This window comes from Bubalus bubalis, chromosome 8 (assembly GCF_019923935.1).
Source record: "Bubalus bubalis isolate 160015118507 breed Murrah chromosome 8, NDDB_SH_1, whole genome shotgun sequence".
In the NCBI taxonomy this organism is placed as follows: domain Eukaryota; kingdom Metazoa; phylum Chordata; class Mammalia; order Artiodactyla; family Bovidae; genus Bubalus; species Bubalus bubalis.
This window is the reverse complement of record NC_059164.1, coordinates 108,790,576-108,815,419: the sequence shown is the minus strand read 5'-3', so window position 1 is coordinate 108,815,419 and position 24,844 is coordinate 108,790,576. Positions and strand designations below refer to the sequence as shown.

The 24,844-nt window shown below is 38.9% G+C and overlaps 1 long non-coding RNA gene across 1 annotated transcript; it reads left to right on the top strand.

Annotated features, from left to right (window-relative positions):
* Window positions 1-5,493: 5,493 nt before the first annotated feature.
* On the top strand, window positions 5,494-23,324 carry LOC123334912. The gene is made up of 2 exons (XR_006553111.2): window positions 5,494-5,550; window positions 22,681-23,324. It is a non-coding gene; the product is annotated as an uncharacterized LOC123334912 (long non-coding RNA).
* Window positions 23,325-24,844: the final 1,520 nt, after the last annotated feature.

Here is a 24,844-nt window from a genome sequence, read left to right as displayed (position 1 = left end):
ACTAGAGAAACTAGGTAAGTTTTAATAAAGTTTTTGGGTGATTCTTTTGATAGATAGGCTCTGATTAGTGGTGTTATATTATATACTTGTCCCCTGGGGCATACTCATATTTGACCCTAGCTTTTGGTCAAGTGACCACAAAGAGTATTTGTGGTTGACCATAAGGAGAATGATGGTTCTCAGGGCATCTATCTCAAGTGGAATTAACAAAGTATTTTTTTTGTTTGTTTGTTTGCTCCATCAGAGGAAGTCTGATCTTGATCATTGGAGGGAAAGCTTCTCCACTGGTAAGGAAGGCTATATGTCTTGGAAGTCCAATAGTGTTATTTAGATCCAACCAGATGTCCTCGTTCCAAATTTCAGTATCACATTGTTTCCCAGTGAGTACTCTTTCACATGAAGAATCCAGTGAAATTTTTAACTGAACTGTTATTTCAGTAGACTGAATAAAGAGACCTACCCTTATCAATCTGGGGAGTTATCATTTATTAAGTTGGAAGCCCAGTGGAATAAAAAGGTAAAGAGAAGGGTGGCTTCTCTCTCTTCCTGAGCTGGGATGTCCAACTTTTCCTGCCTTTGGACATCAGTGCTCCTGGTTCCTGGAACTTTGAACTTAGAAATTATACTAACTGTTCTTTTTTTTTTTTTTTTTTTTCAGTCAAGGGGTTCTGGCTCTCCAGAAAGATGTTAAGGAAAGCTAACAAAGGCATATAAAGTATTCCAAGGATCAAAATAGTAGGGAGGCGTTGGCAATGCCACACCTAAAGAAGTTAGGGGGAAAAGCAAGACTTGCAGGTACAGAGGAAGGCTGTCCCACAGTAGTTGTGGCCTCAGGTAGAGAAAGACTACCCTGCCCCTGGATCTATTTCTGGTGCTTCCATTTGTCTGGATCCAAAGTGAAACTACAGGTTGAAGGAGATCAAGTTTTACTTCCATAAAAATTGTGAGCTAGTTGGATGGCATCACTGACTCAATGAACATTAGTTTGAACAAGCTTTGAGAAATACTGAAGGACAGGGAAGCCTGGTGTGTTGCAGTTAATGGGGTTGTAAAGAATTGGACATGACTTGTGACTGAATAACAACAAAGGGTAGAAAACATTACTAAAGATAAAGAAGACCTCTCTATACTAACAAGAAGTTCAATAAATAGAAAAAGATGCAAAACTATAAACTTATATGCAACTAGTATCAGACTCAAAAATATTTAAAGAATTCGCAGAACTGCAGGGAAGAATGGAAAAGTGTACCATTTGAATAGGAGACTCTAAATACACTTCTCTTGGTAATTGATAAATTGAGCAGAAAAAAAAAAATCACTAAGGATACAAAAGATTTGAATAATGCAATTAACTAGTTTGATCCAGTGGATAAGTATCCACTACACTCAACAATGGCAGAAAGCATTTCAAGCTTGAAGGAACACTTATGAAAACTGACCACATACTGGGGTATGAATAAAAGCTCATTATATTTCAAAGCTTTGTTATCATGTAGAAAACATTCTCTCTGTACACAATAAATCAAATTAGTGATCAATTATTAAAAAAAAAAAGGAAACTAGAGAATACCAATTCCCAGAGAGAGGGGAGAAAATGAAATATTAAGTCACATTGTGTTGTACAGTTCCTCAAGAAATTAGTATTTGAGGAAAGACTTGAATGTAATGAGGAAGCTAATCAAGTGGATATCTTACAGAACTCTGTTCTAGGCAGACAGATTATCTGAAGCAAAGGCTTTAATATGGCTTTTGTTATTTAAATGTGAAGGCCAGTCTGAAGTAGAATATGCAAGACATAGTTAGAAAGTGAACAGGATGCCTATCAGGAAGGATTTTATTTTTTTCATTTTTGGTTTTATTTTCCTTAGTTTTTTTCTTTGTTTTGGCTTCCCTTGTGGCTCAGCTGGTAAAGAATCCTGCAATATGGGAGACCTGGGTTCAATCCCTGGGCTGGTAAGATCCCCTGAAGAAGGGAAAGGCTACCCAATCCAGGATTCTGGCCTGGAGAATTCCATGGACTGTATAGTCTATGGGGTTGCAAAGAGGCGGACAGGACTGAACGACTTTCCCTTTCATTTTCAATTCACTTAGGTATTTTTTAAGAGCCTGATTTTTACTTTAAATAAGGAGCATTTGCAGGGTTTTGAACAGAGAAGTAGCAAAATTTGAATTATGCTTTGATAGGGTCACTGTTCTGAGGAAAATGTGTATTATTTGAGAGACATTAGAAAGTTGTTACATGATCCAGATAAGAGATCATTGTAGTCAGACAAGAGCATCAGCATGGAAATAATTTAAAAGGTTGCATCTGGATATTAATACATGTTCACAGGAGAAAATATGATAACTTCTGGTGTGAGAGAAAGGATGACTTAGACTGTTGGCTTGAGAAACTAGATCTAAAGAGCTGTCATCAAATTAGATATGAATGTTTGCAATTGGAGTAGGTCAGTTTTGGACATATTTTGCCTGAGATGCATATTATATATCCAAGTTGAGATATTAAATAGTTAGTTGAAAGTATAAGTCTGGAATTCAGGGGGAGAAGGGCTTCCCTGGTGGTTCAGATGGTAAAGAAACTTCCTGCAATGCGGGAGGCCCAGGTTTGATCCCTGGGTCAGGAAGATCCCCCCAAGAAGTGAATACCCTTCTCCAGTATTCTTAGCTGGAGAATTCCATGGACAGGGGAACATGGTGGGCTACAGTCCATGGGGTCACAAAGAGCTGGACATGGATGAGCAACTAACACTTTCAGTGGGGAGAAGCCTGAGTTAGAGGCACACTGCTGGGCATGGACAGCAAGAACGTGGTAGTTTTATTTATTTTTTGTCCATGCCTCGAGGCATGTGGGTCTTAGTTCCTCAACCAGGGATTAAACCTGTGCCTTCTGCAGTGGAACACAGAGTCTTAACCACTGGACTGCCAGGGAAGTCCTCAGAAGGTGGTATTTGAACTGGTTAGACTGGATGATATCACCAACAGAGTATTAGTAGAGACGAAAGGGGGTCTAAAACTTGACGGCTGAAAACCAATATTGAGACTCCAACATAACGAGAAGGAACCAATAAAGAATAGAGGGAAGTAATAAAGAGAAGTGAAGAATGAGAATTAAAGAAGGAAAGAGTCATCAATCATATGTGCTTAATATTAATAATTAATTGAATAATATAAGCACTAAGAATTGATATTATATTCAGTAAGTTGGAGCTTATTGGCAAACAACACAGTTTCGCTAGGATATTTGATATAAGAGCTGGATTGGAATGGTTTTAAATGAGAGTAGGAGAAGAGTCGGAGAAGGCAATGGCACCCCACTCCAGTACTCTTTTGCCTGGAAAATCCCATGGATGGAGGAGCCTGGAAGGCTGCAGTCCATGGGGTTGCTGAGGATCGGAAACGACTGAGCGACTTCACTTTCACTTTTCACTTTCATGCATTGGAGAAGGAAATGGCAACCCACTCCAGTGTTCTTGCCTGGAGAATCCCAGGGATGGGGGAGCCTGGTGGGCTGCTGTCTCTGGGGTCGCACAGAGTCGGACACGACTGAAGCGACTTAGCAGCAGCAGCAGGAGAAGAGGAATTAGAAAGAAAAACTATAGAGAAAATTTTGGGGAATCCAGGGAAGTAAAGACTGTGTCAGTAGCTGAAAGAAGAGGAGGATCAGGAGGATACATATGTATAAAAATAAACAGAGTGTGAGAATCTCACATTTTAGGAGTTTTCTGTTTGTTACTGTGATGTGGATCTTAGGCGGTATAACAGTAAAAGTGAATAAAAATGTATTCACTTGAAGTAAGGAATTACCCAAGAAATACACCCATAGGGTAAATGAAAAGTCCATGGACATCCAAGGTAATGAGCATACCTTATTCATTCTCTTAACCACTTTTTTTTTTCATTCTCCTTTATCTTTTTGTTTCTCCTTTTTTCATGTTTTTTCTTTTCTTTCTATCTCCTGCATCATTCTGAAGCCTAGTCATATACCTTTCTTCTCAGTATCACATTTGGGCCATTATTGGTGTCATACTCTCTTGTACTTGCTTCTGTGGGTCATTAAACTTGGCTTTTTCAACTCTTACCTTCACCAACAACAGAATTGCACAAGAAACTGCATTCGTACTGCCATCAGCTCCCTCTACAGCATCTACAATGCTTTATTAAATCTCCCCAGGCTTCTACTGTGGTAGAGAAACTGGTCAATGACAATATAGTCACAACTAACTTTTTGCAGGTTTTCACATTCCTATTCTTGTGATATTTGCTAGTTGTTTTCTGGTCATCATTGATAACTGTTCCTTGAAAAATATCTTTTAAAAACATTTAATTAAGAAAACTGTGATTTGAATTTTTCCTGAATGGTAAATAAAATATACATTAACCAACCTCTGTTTGGTATGTGGAATGCTTCTGTATTTTTGGAGCATGCTTGTGGCTGAGTCTCTCAGTCCTCTCTCTTCTTCCCTTTTTCCCTTGGAAATAGCATATCTGGATATTACTTGGGCCCATGCCGGGAGCCGGCATATTGCATATTGAGTGAGGATCTGTAATAGCTCAACTGGAATTCTATTACTGCCGGGAGCCAGCGTGAGGAACTCCGGCCCATGACAAAGGTCATGAGGAAGGAGGCTCGGCATACACAAAGGCGGGATCGAGCCTCAGGAGTCCCCCTGGAAATTCTCGAGCATCTACCCCCAAAACCAGAGTCTGCCTACTTTCTGCTTTGTGCTTTCACCTACACCTCTGACTTTATGGGGGGCTGTCCCCCACTACCTCTCTCTGAAAAAAGAATTAGCTTACAGCTCCAGTTAATTCCTGGGTGTGACAGTGTTTAACCTACAAACTCCTTTGGAAATCCTCTAGCCTGCCTGAATAGGTTTTTCCGGCCACATGTGATTGTTCAGAGCCTCCCAGCTGTGAGAGGCAGGAGATGTTCTAAACTGCCTAAACACAGATTCCTTTGAGTAGTTAAAAGATTGATTAGAAATTGTATTGGTGAAGGGTTTTTCACTTGTTGGGCCAATGTTTGCTGCTAAGTCTCCATACTCCTTACCTACTGTGTCCTTGGCAGTGTATTGATTGATATAATGGGTGTATAGAAATGTAAAATGCAGCTTTGTCCAATGCTTTTTTGGAGGCTGGTGCCTGACTTTGGAATAATCACCTTTAGAGAAAAATAAGTTTCTTAAAATGTTAACAGGCCTCCGGGCCAGAAGATGATGTCAATCACCTGAACTTTTGCATATGATAAGTTTGAAAGCCTGGCTTAGATTAGAACCAGGAACTGCTGTCCTTGCATGACTCCACCCCTTCCCCCATTATCCTCTATGCATAACTTAAGGTATAAAAACTACTTTGGAAAATAAAGTGCGGGCCTTGTTCACTGAGACTTGGTCTCCCCATGTCACTCTCTCTCCCAAATTCTGGCTGAGTCTCCATCTGGAGCGCGGAACCCACCATGCTTGCTAATTATGCCTGGGCTTCTAAGATCCGACCGGGGAGGCCTCAGTGTCTCCTCTCCTTCGGGAGAATGGAAGGACGCCTGCGGCCTACGTAAGTGGTGCAAATTTCTTGTCTTGAAGTTTTATTGGTCTCCCGCGTAAACCAAGCTACTCAGCCTCTTTTCTCCACTGAATTTTCCTACTGAGCTATCCTCATTCTATTACTCTTTGTATCCTTAATTAACGTGTAATTAAGCAGTTGTTTCCTGACCCTCGCCTATGCCGTCTCTCCTTCGAATACCCTGGATCAGCTGGGGCTGGACCCCGGCAGGCCCACAGCCTCCTTGCACAATTACCATGTTTTTATGTTTCCCTTGAAGAAAGATATGATCACATGCCCTGCAAATTTTGGCTAATAAGATGTGGGCAGAAGTGATTTATGCTTCTATCAGGTTGCATTCCTAAAGTCAAGGTTTTTTAATACATTTTTTTTCTTTTTTTCCATTGGCTATGGTACAGACTCTAGCTAGAGCTAGAGCATGCATCTTAGACTATTAATTTGAAGCTCAAGGTGAGTTTGACAAAATAATTATTCAGAAGGATCTAGATCTCTAATGACTGTGGTAGCACCAATCAGCTTGGATTAGCTACACAGACTTTTTAGGTAAAGGAAACATTTCTACCTCATTAAATACACTAGTTATTTTGAGTCTTTTGGTTATATAGTTGAACCAATCTAAATTATATACTCTTTTAGCCTCACACCTTCTCAAAATACTCCAAGATTGCAAGGAATATTGAAACTAAATTCCCTAAGTCAGAAATCAAATACTTCTGAGTAAGCTGTGACATCTTCCAAACTATAAACTTTTATGACATTTTCTATTTATCAGCAGAGTTTTTATGTGTTATAAATAATCATTTGCATCTAACAGTGAGTTGTTATAAGGTTGGGCATTTATAGATCATTGATTTATCGTACTTTGAATCAGGTGATTGGAGTCTGTGTACGGTTAAATATGCAATAATTCCTCAGCTGTTTCTGATGATTAATACCTGAACTGGCTCAACATTTCGCTCATTGCCTACATATACTTGTCTACCAGAATGATAAAGCACTAATAGATTCTCATTACTATCCAGGGGCAAAATGTGTTTCTCTTCAGCATTTCTGTGACTGTCCTAACATTTTACAAGGAATGCCCAGAGCTAAATGGAAGACTTGGAATATAATAAAGATGAAACAAAAAGTAAATGATGAGGCATGGTACAGATAGATACTTTTTAGGTAAAAATTAATCAGTATAAGTCTTCTTCCTCTGATAATGGCCTATTAGAAAGGATATTTCAAATTACTGTTTCATAGACTCATAGGTCCTAAAGCTAAAGGCATGTTGAACTGTAATCTGTTGCAATTCCCTGCTCCCACAGGTGAGGTATTAATATCCTTGGTTCACATTCTGGTTAATAGCCTTTCTTAAGATTACAAAAGAGAAAAAAAGTCAGGATTAGATTCAGATCTCTTGATTCCTGATGTATGTAGGTTTGTTATTTCTGGATAATGTGGTGTCAGGTTAGATTTGCTGATTCATTTATTTTTATTCATTTATCTATTCAGTTCATTTTTAAGGATCTAAGATTGCAGATGGGGCAATATATAAGTCAGTCAGAGGCCTGATGATTCCATGTGGTCAACCAAATACATCAAAGTACTGAGGAAACTGGGAAGGGGCTGGGTCAATTCTGGAAGAGAATCAGTTAAGTTTTTACAAGAAGGGATTTCTCTGACCTTAATATTAAAAATAGTTAGATTTTTTAAATAGGAAGAATAGGACAGAAAGACAGTGAGCCATGAAGGACCATGATGTGATTGAGAATATGACAAGCCCCAATGTCATTCAAACATTGAATGGATTGGTGGAAGTGTCCAGTGAGTGTCAACAGGAATAATAAGTGGTCTGATTGTGAGTTATTTGTAAGTCAGCTAAGAAATTTGGATTTTTATTTTGTAGGAAATACATAAAAACAATTTTAAGTAAGATAAAATAGTCTTTTTTTTTTTTTTTTTTTTGTCCACACCACCCAACATGTGAGATCTTAGCTCCCTGACCAGGGATTGAATCTGTACCCCTTACAATGGAAGCAGAGTCCTAACCACTGGACTTACAGGGAACTCCCCATAGCTTTTTTTTTTTTTTTTTTAAGGTTACCCGCCCCACCCCACCATGATCTTAAGAGTTGACGCTTGACTGAATTGAAGAAATACTTGGGATGTGAATGACATACCAAGTTTACATATCATATGAATTTCCTGAAATGGGATAGTCTTGATGAAAGGAAAGATTGTCCTTTTCATCATAGGGGACTGAAATGCAAAAGTAGGAAGTCAAGAGATACCTGGAGTAACAGGCAAGTTTGGCCTTGGAGTTAAAAATGAACCAGGGCAAAGGCTAACACAGTTTTGCCTAGAGAACACGCTGGTCATAGAAAACACCCTCTTCCAGCAACACAAGAGATAAATCTACACATGGACATCACCAGATGGTCAATACCGAAATCAGATTGATTATATTCTTTGCATCCGAAGATGGAGGAGCTCTATACAATCAACAAAAACAAGACTAGGAGCTGACTGTGGCTCAGATCATGAACTCCTTATTGACAGAAGAAAAAAAAAAATTCAGATTTAAATTGAAGAAAGTAGGGAAAATTGCTAGTCCATTCAGGTATGACCTAAATCAAATCCTTATGATTATACATTGAAAGTGAGAAATAGATTCAAGGGATTAGATCTGAAAGACAGAGTACCTGAAGAATTATGGATGGAGGTTCATGACTTTTTACAGGAGGCCATGATCAAAATCATCTTCAAGAAAAACAAATGTAAAAAGGCAAAATGGCTGTCTGAGGAGGTCTTATAAATTGCTGAGAAAAGAAGAGAAGCTAAAGTCAAAGGAAAAAAAGGAAAGATATACCCATCTGAATGCAGAGTTCCAAAGAAAAGTAAGGAGAGATAAGAAAGCCTTCCTCAGTGATCAATGAAAAGAAATAGAGAAAAATAATAGAATGGGAAATACTAGAGATCTCTTCAAGAAAATGAGAGATACCAAGGGAACATTTCATGCAAAGATGGGCACAATAAAGGACAGAAATGGTATGGACCTAACAGAAGCAGAAGATGTAAGAAGAGGGGGCAAAAATACACAGAAGAACTATACAAAAAAGAAGAAATATACTAAAAAGATCTCAATGATCCAGAAAACCACAATGGTATAATCATTCACCTAGAGTTGGACATCCTGGAATGCGAAGTCAAGTGGACCTTAGGAAGCATCACTATGAACAAAGCTAGTGGAGGTGATGGAATTCTTGTTGAGCTATTTCAAATCCTAAAAGATGTTGCTGTGAAAGAACTGCACTCAATATGCCAGCAAATTTGGAAAATCCAGTAGTGGCCACAGGACTGGAAAATGTCAGTTATCATTCCAATCCAAAAGAAAGGCAATGCTGATGAACATTCAAACTACCACACAATTGCACTCATCTGACATGCTAGCAAAGTAATGATCAAAATTCTCCAAACAAGGCTTTAACAGTACATGTACCATGAAATTCCAGATGTTCAAGCTGGATTTAGAAAAGGCAGAGGAACCAGAGATCAAATTGCCAGCATCCATTGGATCATAGGAAAAGCAAGAGAGTTCCAGAAAAAAAACACCTACTTCTGCTTTATTGAGTATGCCAAAACATTTGACTGTGTAGATCACAACAATCTGTGGAAAATTCTTAAAGAGAAGGGAATACCAGAAAACCTTACCTGCCTCCTGAGAAATCTGCTCAAGATTATATAGGTCAAGAAGCAACAGGAACAACTGACTGATTCCAAACTGGGAAAAGAGTACGCCAAGGCTGTATATTGTCACCCTGCTTATTTAACTTATATACAGAGTACATCATGTGAAATGCTGGGGTGGATGAAACACAAGCTGGAATCAAGATTGCTGGGAGAAACATCAATAACCTCAGATATGCAGATGACACCACTCTTATGGCAGAAAGTGAAAAAGAACTAAAGAACCTCTTGATGAAAGTGAAAGAGGAGAGTGAAAATGTTGGCTTAAAATTCAGCATTCAAACTCTAAAGATCATGGCATCTGGTCCCATCACTTCATGGCAAATAGATGGGGAAACAATGGAAACAGTGAGTCTTTATTTGCTTGGGCTCCGAAATCACCACAGATGGTGACTACAGTCATGAAATTAAAAGACGCTTACTCCTTGGAAGAAAATCTATGACCTGAAACAGACCAACTTAAAAAGCAGAGATATTACTTTGCCAACAAAGGTCCATCTAGTCAAAGCTGTGGCTTTTCCAGTAGTCATGTGTGGATGTGAGAGTTGTACTATAAGGAGAACTGAGTACCGAAGAATTGATGCTTTTGAACTGTGGTGTTGGATAAGACTCCTGAGAGTCCCTTGGACTGAAAGGAGATCCAACCAGTCAATCCTGAAGTAAATCAGTCCTGAACATTCATTAGAAGGACTGATGCTGAAGCTGAAGCTCCAATACTTTCGCCACCAGATGCAAAGAACTGACTCACTGGAAAAGACCCTGATGCTGGGAAAGATTGAGGGCAGAAAGAGAAGGGGACGACAGAGGATGAGATGGTTGGATGGCATCACCAACTCGATGGACATGAGTTTAAGCAAGCTCTGGGAGCTGTTGAAGGACAGGGAAGCTTGGCATTCTGCAGTCCATGGGGTTGCAAAGAGTTAGATACAACTGAGTGACTGAACTGAACTAAACTGATAAGAATTTCCAAGTTAGAATTTACAATTAAACATGGGGACTCTAAATTTGATCGAAAAGTAACAAGGACATATTTCTCCATACTCAATATAGATTTGCAAAATTAATCTTTCTGAGCTTCCATTTTTTATTTTTTAAAGTAAAATAGCAGTGAGTATACAGCTCAAAGGATTATTAATCTCAGAGGAAAAGTAAATAGGATAATGAACATAAAGTAACCATGAGGGCCAGTTAAGTGGTAAGTATTGAATAAATGGTAGTTGTTATTATTGTTTTATTTTTTGGTCATTTTTATTATTGCAGTGAATTTAGAAATAAGCATCCTACAGGAAAATGAAAATAAAAATATCCTTGGAAGAGAGCCAGGGATGTAAATGTCTATTTGACAGTCATTAATGTATGGTGTTCAGTTAAAAACACAAGATTAGGCAGAAGTCTAATACAATTTTGTTCTTTGTTTTGTTGAAAAGGAAATTGAATTTTATGAAACTTGAACATCCTAAGTTAAGTGAATAAGCACAATAACATGTTAACTATTAGCACTGAGTCTACAGAAACTGTGGAACTGCTGGATTTGTGCCTATGCCTGAATAAATAAATTTCAGGCTTCAAAGCCTTCTCTAAGTAGTAAAGTAGGCTGGCTTTAGGCCAAAAATTGAAATATGCAAAGTTTTTCTTCAGATGCTGCCTTTTCAAATCCATTGCAGAGAGTGGAGGGGGGAGGGTTAGTAGAATAAGACCTGAAAATCCCTAGAGGCAATTTTGAAGCCTTAGGCATATCATAGCATATTTTATTTTCTCCATCATATATTTTCATAAAAGTGAAATCAAGTAAAATGAATATGTGAAATTGACTTGAAGGAAAAAGGAAATCACAAAAAGGAAACATTGTATTAGGTTGTTGTTCAGTCTGACTTTTTGTGACTCCCTAGACTACAGCGGCCAGGCTTCCCTGTCCTTCACTATCTCCCAGAGTCTGCCCAAACTCATGTCCATTAAGTCGGTGATGCCATCCAACCATCTCATCCTCTGTTGTCCTCTTCTCCTCCTGCCTTCATTCTTTCCCAGCATCAGGGTCTTTTTCCAATGAGTCAATTCTTTGCATCAGGTGGCCCAAAGGATTGGAACTTTAGCTTCAGTGTCAGTCCTTCAGGGTTGATTTCCTTTAGCATTGGCTGGTTTGATCTCCTTGTGGCCCAAGGGACTCTCGAGAGTCTTCTCCAGCATCACAGTTTGAAAGCATCAATTCTTCAGCACTCAGCTTTCTTTATAATCCAACTCTCCCATCCATACATGACTACTGGAAAAACCACAGCTTTGACCTTATAGACCTTTGTCGGCAAAGTGGTGTCTCTGCTTTTTAATATGCTGTCTAGGTTTGTCATAGCTTTTCTTCCAAGCAGCAAGTTTTTTTTAATTTCATGGTTACAGTCACCATCTGTGGTGATTTTGAAGCTCAAGAAAATAAAGTCAGTCACTATTTCCATCGTTTCCCCATCTGTTTGCCATGAAGGGTTGGGACTGGATATCATGATCTTAGTTTCAGAATGTTGAATTTTAAGCCAACTTTTTCACTCTCCTCTTTCACCATAATCAAGAATCTCTTTAGTTCCTCTTCACTTTCTGCCATAACGGTGATGTCATCTGCATATCTGAAGTTATTGATATTTCTCCCAGCAATCTTGATTCCAGCTAGTGCTTCATCTAGCCCAGTGTTTCTCATTATGTAATCTGCATATAAGTTGAATAAGCATGGCGACAGTATAGAGCCTTAACATATTCCTTTCCCAATTGAGAATTGTATAGGAGACTTGACTTTTACAGGGATGGTTGGTACTGATTATGGGTAAATAAAACTCAAGTCATTGGTAGTGGCCACTGCCCTAATAAAAATCATATTCTTTGCTGATAACAGGATTTCTAAGTCACTGCTAAAACCTAGGATGCTGGTGAGCTTAAAATGTGATCTCCAAAGACAATATTCCCAGAATATCCAAGACACATACTTGCTTTCCATGATTGGGCCCGACAGACAAATGAATCTCTCCTTCCATCTCTAAGTGGAAAAATCACAATTATCACCATCATCACCGTAGTTCTCAGACAGTTATAAAACACTTATGTTGAGTCAGATCTACTGTCTCAGTAGTCAGATCTAGTTTAATCTACTTTTGAAAAAATAATCTTATTTATTCACTTCTTTAATTTTATTTTTGGCTGCATTTGGTCTTTGTTATTACACATGGGCTTTCTCTAGTTGTAGCGAGTAGGGGTTACTCTCTAGTTGTGATGCTTGGTCATTTCATTGTGGTGGCTTTGCTTGTTGTGGAGTATGGGGCTGTAGAGAGCATGGACTTCAGCAGTTGTGTCTCGTGGACTCTGTAGCATATGCTCAGTAGTTGTGGTGCATAGACTTAGTTGGATGCAGCATGTGGAATCTTCTCAGACCAGGGATCAAACCCGTGTCCCCTGCATTGCAAGGTGGATTCTTAACCACTGGATCACCAGGGAAGTCCCTAAATTACTTTTCAATTATTAACTCATTTAATTCAACAGCAACCTTATAAGGTAGGCATTATTGTAAATTTTTTCAGTTGAGGAACTCAAGGTATAGAGAGAGTTAACAAAACATTGCCAAGGTCATACAGAAAAATAGTGTCATTTAGTTGATTACTATTTCCATGACTCCTCCAAAGTGTCTTATGACTAATCTGACCAGAGGGCAAATGATGATTTTTATTTGTGGAAAAGACAGAGCTGAAGAATGGTTAAATTTGGTTTCTGAAATCTTGATTGATCTTTAGGGGAAAATGTACCCTGCTCTGACCAGCTCTATGACTGTGAGAAATATGTTTAATCATTTTGAACTTGAATTTCTACATCTGTAAGATGAAGACAAGAGTGGAGGGAAAATGGAAGTGGATTAGGTTGTTGAAGAAATAGAGGAAAACAATAGAATGGGAAAGACCAGAGATCTCTTCAAGAAAATGAGAGATACCAAGGGAACATTTCATGCAAAGATGGGCTCAATAAAGGACAGAAGTGGTAAGGACCTAAGAGAAGCAGAAGATGTTAAGAAGAGATGGCAAGAATACACAGAAGAACTGTACAAAAAAGATCTTCATGACCCAGATAATCACGATGGTGTGATGACCCACCTAGAGCCAGACATCCTGTAATGTGAAGTCAAGTGGGCCTTAGCAAGCATCACTACAAACAAAGCTAGTGGAGGCGATGGAATTTCAGTTGAGCTATTTCAAATCCTGAAAGATGATGCTATGAAAGTGCTGCTCTCAATATGCCAGCAAATTTGGAAAACTCAGCAGTGGCCACAGGACTGGAAAAGGGCAGTTTTCATTCCAATCCCAAAGAAAGGCAATGCCAAAGAACGCTCAAACTACCGCACAATTGAACTCATCTCACACACTAGTAAAGCAATGCTCAAAATTCTCCAAGCCAGGCTTCAGCAATACTTGAACTGTGAACTTCCAGATGTTCAAGCTGGTTTTAGAAAAGGCAGAGGAACCAGAGATCAAATTGCCAACATCCTCTGGATCATGGAAAAAGCAAGAGAGTTCCAGAAAAACATCTATTTCTGCCTTATTGACTATGCCAAAGCCTTTGACTGTGTGGATCACAAAAAACTGTGGAAAATTCTGAAAGAGATGGGAATATCAGACCACCTGACCTGCCTCATGGGAAACCTGCAGGTCAGGAAGCAACAGTTAGAACTGGAAGTGGAGCAACAGACTGGTTCCAAATAGGAAAAGGAGTAGGTCAAGGCTGTATATTGTTACCCTGCTTATTTAACTTCTATGCAGAGTACATTATGAGGAACCCTAGGCTGGAAGAAGCACAAGCTGGAATCAAGATTGCTGGGAGAAATATCAATAACCTCAGATATGCAGATGACAGCACCCTCATGGCAGAAAGTGAAGAGGAACTAAAGAGCCTCTTGATGAAAGTGAAAGTGGAGAGTGAAAAAGTTGGCTTAAAGTTCAACAGTCAGAAAACTAAGATCATGGCATCTGGTCCCATCACTTCATGGCAAATAGATGGGGGAACAGTGGAAAGAGTGGCTGACTTTATTTTTCTGGGCTCCAAACTCACTGCAGATGGTGATTGCAGCCATGCAATTAAAAGACGCTTACTCCTTGGAAGGAAAGTTATGACCAACCTAGACAGCATATTGAAAAGCAGAGACATTACTTTGTCACCAAAGTTCTGTCTGGTCAAGGCTATGGTTTTTCCAGTAGTCATGTATGGAAATGAGGGTTGGACTAGAAAGAAAGCTGAGCACCAAAGAATTGATGGTTTTGAACTGTGGTGTTGGAGAAGACTCTTGAGAGTCCCTTGGACTGCAAGGAGATCCATCCAGTATATTCTAAAGGAGATCAGTCCTGGGTGTTCATTGCTAGCATTGATGTTGAAGCTGAAACCCCAATATTTTGGCCACCTGAATGCAAAGAGCTGACTCATTTGAAAAGACCCTGATGCTGGGAAAGGTTGAGGGCAGGAGGAAAAGGGGATGACAGAGGATGAGATGGTTGGATGGCATCATGGATTCAATGGACATAGGTCTGGGTGGACTCCGGGAGTTGGTGTTGGATAGGGAGTCCTGGTGTGCTGCAGTTCATGGGGTCGCAAAGAGTTGGACGTGACTGAGCAACTGAACTGATCTGAACTGAATGTCCTTAATTGGAATCCAGTCAAAAACATCCTGAAATGCAAGTGCAGATAAGGGAGATAACCATCTGGTTTTATTAGCAAGAATTTCCTTGGCCCAGAGCCCACGTATTTTTTCATCATGTAGAAGTAACTCATGAGTAGCAACGTTAGTGGCTGTGTGAGTGCTGATATGGCTGAACTGTAACAGCAGTGAGCCCATGGTTCTATGATTTGCTAAACTCCTTGATGTTTCGCTTTGAAGACCAGGAAACTCCAGGTGTACTTCTTTGAGACATGAGGCAGGCAACAGCGAGACTTTCCCATTCACTAGCACCATTTTGTCTGGAAAGTCCCGTGGACGGAGGAGCCTGGTAGGCTGCAGTCCATGGGGTCTCTAGAGTCGGACACGACTGAGCGACTTCACTTTCACTTTTCACTTTCATGCATTGGAGAAGGAAATGGCAACCCACTCCAGTGTTCTTGCCTGGAGAATCCCAGGGACGGGGAAGCCTGGTGGGCTGCCGTCTCTGGGGTCGCACAGAGTCCGACGCGACTGAAGCGACTTAGCAGCAGCAGCAGCAGCATTTTGTGATTTGTATATTTTACCTTGTTTATTTGTTGACTTCCAAGAATCCAAAGTTATTTTAACTTTGGACAAAGTCTAACTCATCATTTTCACCCACACTTAGATTTGAAATAGCCTATGTGTTCTAACCTAGGTTTGATTGTCAAAAAATTAGCCAAAACTCTATTTCGTAGTGCATGCATGCTGTCACTTCAGTTCTGTCCGAAGCTTTGTGACTTTATGGACTGTAGGCTGCCAGGCTCCTCTGTCCAGTGGATTCCAGGCCAGAATACTTGAGTGGGTTGCCATGCCTTACTCCAGGGCATCTTCTTGACCCAGGAATTGAACCAGCATTTCTTATGTCTCCTACATTGGGAGGTAGGTTCTTTACACTAGCCCTACCTGGGAAGCCCTCTATTTAATAATGTGTGTGTGTTAGTCACTCCGTTGATCCCATGGACTATAGGTCACGAGGCTCCTCTGTCCATGGAATTCTCCAGGCAAGAGTAATGGAATAGGTAGCCATTCCCTTCTCTGGGGGATCTTTTGGACCCAGGAATTGAACTCGGGTCTCTTGCATTGCAGGTGGATTCTGTACCATCTGTGTCACCAGGGAAGCCCCTATTTAGTAGAATATACCATAAAAAATAGCTGTAATATTTTAGAAGAGGAGAGACTTTACAAAGCTTTTCAGATTAGCTCTCTGTAACTGCTGAATTATCATACAATTGCATGCCCCTTCGTAGTAAGAGGATTTTCATAAATAGCAAGTAATACTATATTTGTTTTTAAAATAAGTTTAAACTTTTCTTGGTTTGAAAATTCATTCTAAAATTCAGGATTCTGAACTTTTTCAGCACTCCCCAGTACCCTTCCTACTATAACTCACTGCTATTGTTGTTCAGTTGCTCAGTTGTGTCTGACTCTTTGTAACCCTAGGGACTGCAGCACGCCAGGCTTCCCTGTCCATCACCAACTCCTTGAGCTTGTTCAAACTAATGTCCATTGAGTCAGTGATGCCCTGACACAGTATATTACTTTAATCCAGTTGAATTTAGTTGGATGTAGCTTTTTTCCTCCTGCAAAAATCTTTTTATTTGCTTATTTTTCTTCTATTGCTAGCTAGATTTCTGCTAATTGAGACAAATAGTGTTATGATTTTTTTAAACATTTCATCCATAAAGTGAGACTTTCAATTGGTGTAGATTTGAAAACATAAATATTTACCTCATCATTTTGCAATTTTCCCCCATAGACTCCCTAAAATTACAACCATTGTAAGTTGGAAGAATTGAGAAACAGAATTAAATTATTTGCACAGGCGGCAGAGTAAATTAGGGAAACAATTCCCAATCAAAATGAAGTAAAACAAATCAATCCTAAATGCATTTAGGTTCATTTTTACAAATATTATTGGATTGAGATCCCAAAAGTATTCCCATTGACAGAATTATTGCTTTTGGCAGTAATTTCACTAAATTTTTCACAGATTTAAATCTACTTGGTGGACTGCACTAATCTGATTTGCAAGCTCAGGTGGGTTAGATGTGCTGATTAGGATGTGGAGCAACTGAAACATTTATACATTGCTAATAGGAATTAAAAGTGATATAAGTTTGGAAACAAACTCGGCAGTTTGTTGTGTATTAAGATACATTGAACCAAATGCTTCCATACATGCGACCACAGCTAATTCCTTCCTAGAAATTTATCCAAATGGGTGAAAGCATGCAGCCGCACAGAAATCTGGGTGCAAACATCTATAGCTATTTTATTCATTATTCAGAAAAAAGTAGAAAAAGCCCAAATGTCCTTCAATTAGTGAATGAATAAAAACATTGTGAAATAGGCATGCAATGTAATAATACTTAGAAATAAAAAAAGAACAGATAGGTGTAACTATATTAATGCATCTCAAAAGCATTAAATGAAGTCAAACTATGAACACAAAACAGTCTGTTATTAATATCCTTGAAGCCAATGGTTAGTAGAGTATCTGAGACAAAATATGCTTCAATAAACAATTTTTGAAAGAACAAATTAGCATATAGCTCTGTCTGAATACTCAGTCACTTAGTCATGTCCGACTCTTTTGTGATACCATGGACTATGGCCCACCAGGCTCCTCTGTCCATATAATTTTCCAGGCAAAAATAGTGGAGTGGGTTGCATCTCCTACTCCATAACTTATAGCTCCTGATGTCACATAATTTTATATGACTGTAAAAACTTACCAGGTAAATTGTTGTGCAACACCCTCCACCCCTCCCTAGAGTAAGTCATTCCATAAAGGAAAAGTCACACTCCTTGTTAACACATTCTGTTAAGATACAGAATATATATGCAGATACTAGAGAAGATAGAAAGAATAAACATTCTATATCAGCTTGGCTATAGGGTAGAATAATTCATATATTGAGCATTGTGTGTGTGTGTGCACACACATGCTCAGTTGTGTACAACTTTTTATGACCACATGGACTGTAGCCTGCCAAACTCCTCTGCCCATGAAATTTTCCAGGCAAGAATACTGGACCAAGTTGCCATTTCCTCCTCCAAGGGATCTTCCCAACCCAGGGATCAAACCCTTGTTTCTTGAGTCTCCTGCATTGGCACCTCCTTGACCACTAGCACCATCTGGGAAGCAGGCACTGAGTGTTAGTTTTTACTTAAACAAATAAACCAAAACACAGGAGGCTTTCACCTAGCATACAGTTTTGATTAGACTGTGGCCCAGAAACTGAATTCATATATAATTGACAGTCTTAATTTTGGCTAATCTATTTCATGTAAAGCAGAATCTTATTGTCATAGCAATTTGCATTACTGTTACAGTTAATGATGGTAAGCAACTTTTCATGTACTTATCTACTCTCTGTGTACCTTCTTTTGGTGAAACGTCTGTTGATTTTTTCTTTTTTTCTCACTGTTTAATTCTGGCTGCTTGTCTGTATTTTATTAAACTTTTAAGTTTCTCTATTATATCCTGAAAACAGGTTCTTTGCAAGAAATGTCATTTGGAAATATTTTCTCCTTGTCTGAGTCTTATCTTCTTATTAACTTAAATGTTTTTTCAAGCAAAAGAACTTAAAAATTACAATATAGTTTCTCATTGTTGTCTTTTATGTTTCATGTTTTTCTTTGTATCACATATTAAAAAATCTTCACTTCAGTTGTAAAGATTTTTTTCCTATACTTTCCCCTAGTAGCTTTATAGTTTGAGTGCTTACATTTAACTCTATGATCACTTTCAAATTAATTTTTATGTATGGTGCAAGGTAGGGGTTTTGGACAGAGGAGCCTGGCAGACTACAGTCCATGGGGTTGCAAACAGTCAGACATAACTGAGCTACTAACACTTCACTACATGTCTAGTTATGTTTTCTTTGTACTTTTCCTGCATGGAATTTCCAAGATTTTGCATCTGTGGCTTCCAGTCATTCATTAATTTTGAAAAATTCTTGTCCTTGAGATCTTCAAATACTTTTCATACTTCGTCTTTCTTTACCTCTGGGACTCCAAGTGTATCTATATTAGGTATTCAAAATTGTCCCATGGCTCATGAGTGCTCTGTTGCTATTGGTTTGCTTGATTTCCTTTACTCTTTGTTTTTCCTCTTTGTGTTTCAGTTTGGATAATATCTAATTATCATTGTTCAAGTTCACTATTTCTTCATCTAGTGGTGTTCTGTCTGTTGAAAAGTCCATCAAAGGAATTCATTATCTCTAATATTTTTTTGTTGTTGCCAGCATAAATAGCTTCAACCACTCCTTTACAACATCGTGTCTGTTCTCAGACAGTGTCCACCTTTTACATCATATCCTTTAAATAATAATCATAGTTATTTCCAACCCCATTTTAACTGTTCTATCATTAGGACCATTTCTGCCTGTAGTTCTATGAATTAGTTTATTTTTTAATGAGTAGTCAGCAGAACTACACTTAAAGATGTGTTGCTTTTTTTTTTTTTCTCACTGCATCTTATAATTTTCAACTCTATGCTGAGCAGTGTGCAGAAGAACAATTGAACCTAAGGTCTTTTTTCTTGGCAATTTTTTCTTCTTTCCCCAAGCTGCCTATCTGATGAGTTTAGCAAGTGCAGACACTGGTTTGGCTGGTTTGGGGTTTTAATGTTGCTGTAGTTATCCCCAGTGCTCCCCAGTTTTCAAACTCTCCCAGCATAAGGCAACGACTCTCGCGTGCGTAATGCGAGGCCTGGGAGCCAGAGGCTGTTTTCCTCAACATCTGCGCACCGTTCTTAGGGCTTCGCAGGCACAGGCTCTACCTTCCCCACTTCTGATAAATAAGCTCTGTCAGGTACTACTGGTAGTTTTGTTTTTGTTTCAAAATATATATATTTTTCTATATTGCATTCCTTCTATTAATTCTTCAGCAGTATCTTTAAAATACTTCTAGCATTCTCTCTTGCTCTCTCTGTTTTTCTATTTAAAATGAGGTGATACTTTAATAATTTTAGTACCTACATATTTGAAAAACAACTCCATTCAAACACAAAAGCAATGCATTGTGGTCTCTGAAAGCTACAAGGCAGCTGCATGTATATTGGTTCCTGTGAAGTGAAAATAGCAACTTGTAATGTTGCTACACTATACTCTGTTTATGTGAACAAAAGTGATATGAATATATGTGTTTATATATGCAGACTATCTCTGGAGGAGTGCTGAGGAAACAGTTAAGAATCATTGACTCTTGGAAAAGGAATGAGATAGGCTTAAGAGTTAGAAGATTTACTTTTCACATCACACATTTTAAGTATTTATTAAAAATTTTAACATTTTAAAATATGGAAATATTATCTAGTCAAAATTAGAGAAAGGTAATAGTATAATTAGCAGTATAATTAGATATTTGAATATTTAATTTAATTTTATAATTTTATGTATTTATATTTGGCCGTGCTGAGTCTTCACTGCTGCACGTGGGCGTTCTCGAGTTGCAGCAAGGGGATGGCTACTCTTCATTGCGGTGCACAGGCTTCTCACTGTGGGGTCTTGCTGTGGAGCTCAAGTTCTAGGGCACAGGGGCTTCGTTAGCTGCAGACAGGCTTGGTAGTTGCAGATCCCCAGGCTCTCCCCAGGGGGCGCTAGTGGTAAAGAACCTGTTTGCCAGTACAGGAGACAGGAAGAGATGCGGGTTCCATGCTTGGGATGGGAAGATCCCCTGGAGAAGGAAATGGCTACCCACTCCAGTATTCCTGCCTGGAAAATTCCATAGACAGAGGAGCCTGGTGGGCTACAGTCCATGCGGCCACAAAGAGTCAGACAAGACTGAGCACAACTACTTTCTTAGGCTCTAAAGCACCAGCTCAGTAGATGTGGCACAGGGGCTCAGTTTTTCCACCGTATGTGGGATCTTCCCAGACCAGGGATTGAATCTATGTCTCCTGTACTGACAAGCAGATTCATATCCACTTCCCCACCAGGGAAGTCTATTATTTGAATATTTTAATATATATGTGTGTCATTTCTGTAAATAAAGACTTAAACTCGGTCTCCAAAAAGTGTGTCTTAAATCATGGTTTTTCTGAAATATCTCTGAGGCCCATAGCATTATTATGTTTAGACAGAAACTGCAGGCTCAGGTATGTGATTCTATATTCTGGATCCACACTAGTATAATCTGGATACCTTTTAAAAAATATTCAGGCTCATCATGAGAATATTGATTAAATTAGTATACAAGCATCATGTGTAAATATCCTCTTTTAGTCAACAGTTCTTTTACTTCACCCTTGGGGGGCATTAGTAAAGAAAAATTCGAAAACAAAAGTAAATAGTTTAATAAATAATCATAAGAAAGCATATATGTATGCATAACCCAGGCCAAGAAATAAAATATTTCTCATTTTTCCAATCACATTTTATCTTTTTTCTCCCCTTCCTCTCCAGCGACTATCTCTAGATAATGACTATGCAGATTTTTAGCTTAGTTTTGTCCTTGCTTTTCTTTTTATTTTTGTCATCTAAAAAAATAATTTTGCACCCTTAAAAATATAGTAAGATTTTATCTGCTATAGAACTTCAACAAAAATAATTCTATCATATTCTTCACATCTTAATATTTTCAAATTTGTTTTATATTTGATTCATTTCTTTTTAAAAGTACCTGTGCTGCTGCTGCTGCTAAGTCACTTCAGTCGTGTCTGACTCTGTGCGACCCCATAGATGGCAGCCCACCAGGCTCCCCCATCCCTGGGATTCTCCAGGCAAGAACACTGGAGTGGGTTGCCATTTCCTTCTCCAATGCATGAAAGTGAAAAGTGAAAGTGAAGTCGCTCAGTTGTGTCCAACTCTTCGCCACCCCTGCAGCCTTCCAGGCTCCTCCATCCATGGGATTTTCCAGGCAAGAGTACTTGAGTGGGGTCCCATTGCCTTCTCCAAAAGTACCTGTATCTACCTTCAATTTTCAGTACTGTATTATATTCCAGTGTATGAGTATAGCAGTTTGTTGTTTGACATAATCAAACGTATATGATTGTTTCTTATTTGGAACTATCATAGATAAAGCTCTCATAAACTTTCATATGTATTTATCATAGTGTTTATATGCAGAATTTTCTTTAGAGTTTATCTCTGGGGTGAATCTTTTAAGTCAAATGTATGCATATCTGGAATTTTACTATATTTAGTCCAACTGTTTTTTCCAAGTGGCTGTTCCAATATATACACCCATTGGCATGTAATAGCAAAGTATACTCCAGAAATGTGCAAAGCTGGATATAATACACTAGCTTACTGCCTCTGGATTCCTGACCCCTGAAGAGGTCAAGAGATAATCAGCTACTTCAAATTTGAAAATGTTCAATCCAGTTAATCCATTAATCTCCCAATAAAACCATACAATATATTATGTGAATAATTTTTGATTCCTGTTCACAAAATTATGGGAAAATATTATTTAAATGTGGCTTCCCCTGCTGACTATTAATAGATAACTTTATCTATCTATTGATCTATCTTTATTGTTGTTAAAGAAGAGCTTCATTATCTATTTTTAAATGGATGATGTTGTTTAGTTGCTAATTTGTATCTAATTCTTTGCCACCCCATGAACTGTAGCTCGCCAGGCTCCTCTGTCCATGGGACTCCCCAAGCAAGAATACGGGAGAGTGTTGCCATTTCTTTCTTCAGAGGATCTTACGGACCCAGGGACTGAATTTACGTTTTCTGCATTGGCAGGTAGATCCTTAGCTGCAGAGCCACGGGGAAGCCCTAAATGGATGACTGTTGCTGTTAAGTCTCTAAGTCATGTCTAACTCTCCCTGACCATATGGACTGCAGCATGCCAGGCTTCTCTGTCCTTCATCGGAGTGGGTTGCCATTTCCTTCTCCAGGGGATCTTCCCAACCCAAGGATTGAAACCAGGTCTCTGGCCTAGCAGGAAGATTTTTTTACCATCTGAGCCACCACGGAAGCCCCTCTTTTAATATGTTAAATCTTTTAACATGCCAAATGTGTGTCATTTGTAACTGTACTAACGATGAATACTTTTATCTTCTGGTACAAAACATGTGATGGAACACATACTTTTCAGAGCCATTTGGAGTTTTTGGTGTGTGAAACACACAATCATGGTTCTCTTTTTGCTTGTGTTTCTATTAAGGTGTCTGTGTTTTTACCATTGTTTTTGTTCCACATTTTTTGGGTGCAAAATCCAGAAACAATACCATTGATTTAAAGAAGTTCTTTTGTATATCCACTGTATATACATTCTTTTTGGTTACATGATATTTTCTCCAAATTTGGTACTTGTCTGTTCACTCACTTCATGATATCCTCTGATGCTTCAGTTCAGTCCAGTCACTCAGTCATGTCCGACTCTGCGACCCCATGAACCGCAGCATGCCAGGCCTCTCTGTCCATCACCAACTCCTGGAGTCCACCCAAACCAATGTCCATCAAGTCGATGATGCCATCTCATCCTCTGTCATCCCCTTCTCCTCCTGCCCTCAATCTTTCCCAGCATCAGAATCTTTTCAAATGAGTCAGCTCTTCCCATCAGGTGGCCAAAGTATTGGAGTTTCAACCTCAACATCAGCCCTTCCAATAAACACCCAGGACTGATCTCCTTTAGGATGGACTGGTTGGACCTCCTTGTAGTCCAAGGGGTGGTCAAGAGTCTTCTCCAACACCACAGTTCAAAAGCATCAATTCTTCAGTGCTCAGCTTTCTTTATAGTCCAACTCTCACATCCATACATGACCACTGGAAAAACCATAGCCTTGACTAGATGGACCTTTGTTGGCAAAATAATGTCTCTGCTTTTTAATATGCTGTCTAGGTTGGTCATAACTTTCCTTCCTGGGAGTAAGTGTCTTTTAATTTCATGGCTGCAATCACCATCTGCAGTGATTTTGGAGCCCAGAAAAAGTCTGACACTGTTTCCACTGTTTCCCCATCTATTTTCCATGAAGTGATGGGACCAGATGCCATGATCTTAGCTTTCTGAATGTTGAGTTTTAAGCCAACTTTTTCACTCTCCTCTTTCACTTTTATCAAGAAGCTCTTTAGTTCTTCAATTTCTGCCATAAGGATGGTGTCATCTGCATATCTGAGGTTATTGATATTTCTCCCGGCAATCTTGATTCTAGCTTGTGCTTCTTCCAGCCTAGCGTTCCTCATGATGTACTCCGCATATAAGTTAAATAAGCAGGGTGACAATATACAGCCTTGATGGACTCCTTTTCCTATTTGGAACCAGTCTGTTGTTCCATGTCCAGTTCTAACTGTTGCTTCCGACCTGCATACAGGTTTCTCAAGAGGCAGATCAGGTGGTCTGGTATTCCCATCTCTTTCAGAATTTTCCACAGTTTATTGTGTTCCACACAGTCAAAGGCTTTGGCATAGTCAATAAAGCAGAAATAGATGTTTTTCTGGAAATCTCTTGCTTTTTTGATGATCCCAGAGGATGTTGGTAATTTGATCTCTGGTTCCTCTGCCTTTTCTAAAACCAGCTTGAACATCTGGAAGTTTTTGGTTCACATATTGCTGAAGCTTGGCTTGGAGAATTTTGAGCATTGCTTTACTAGCATGTGAGATGAGTGCAATTGTGTGGTAGTTTGAGCATTCTTTGGCATTGCCTTTCTTTGGGATTGGAATGAAAACTGACCTTTTCCAGTCCTGTGATCCTTAAGATGTTCTTAATTTAAATTAGATGAACATATTAGTATTTTTCTTTCTTATTAGTGTTATTTTGTGTCTTGATTAAGAAATCTTTCTCTCACTCAAGATCAAATACTTTTTCTCCTGCGTTATCTTCTAGGAATTATATAGATTGCTTAAATTTTTTATGTGCAATTATTATAAAACTCTGGTAAAGAATCTGCCTTCAATGCGGCACACC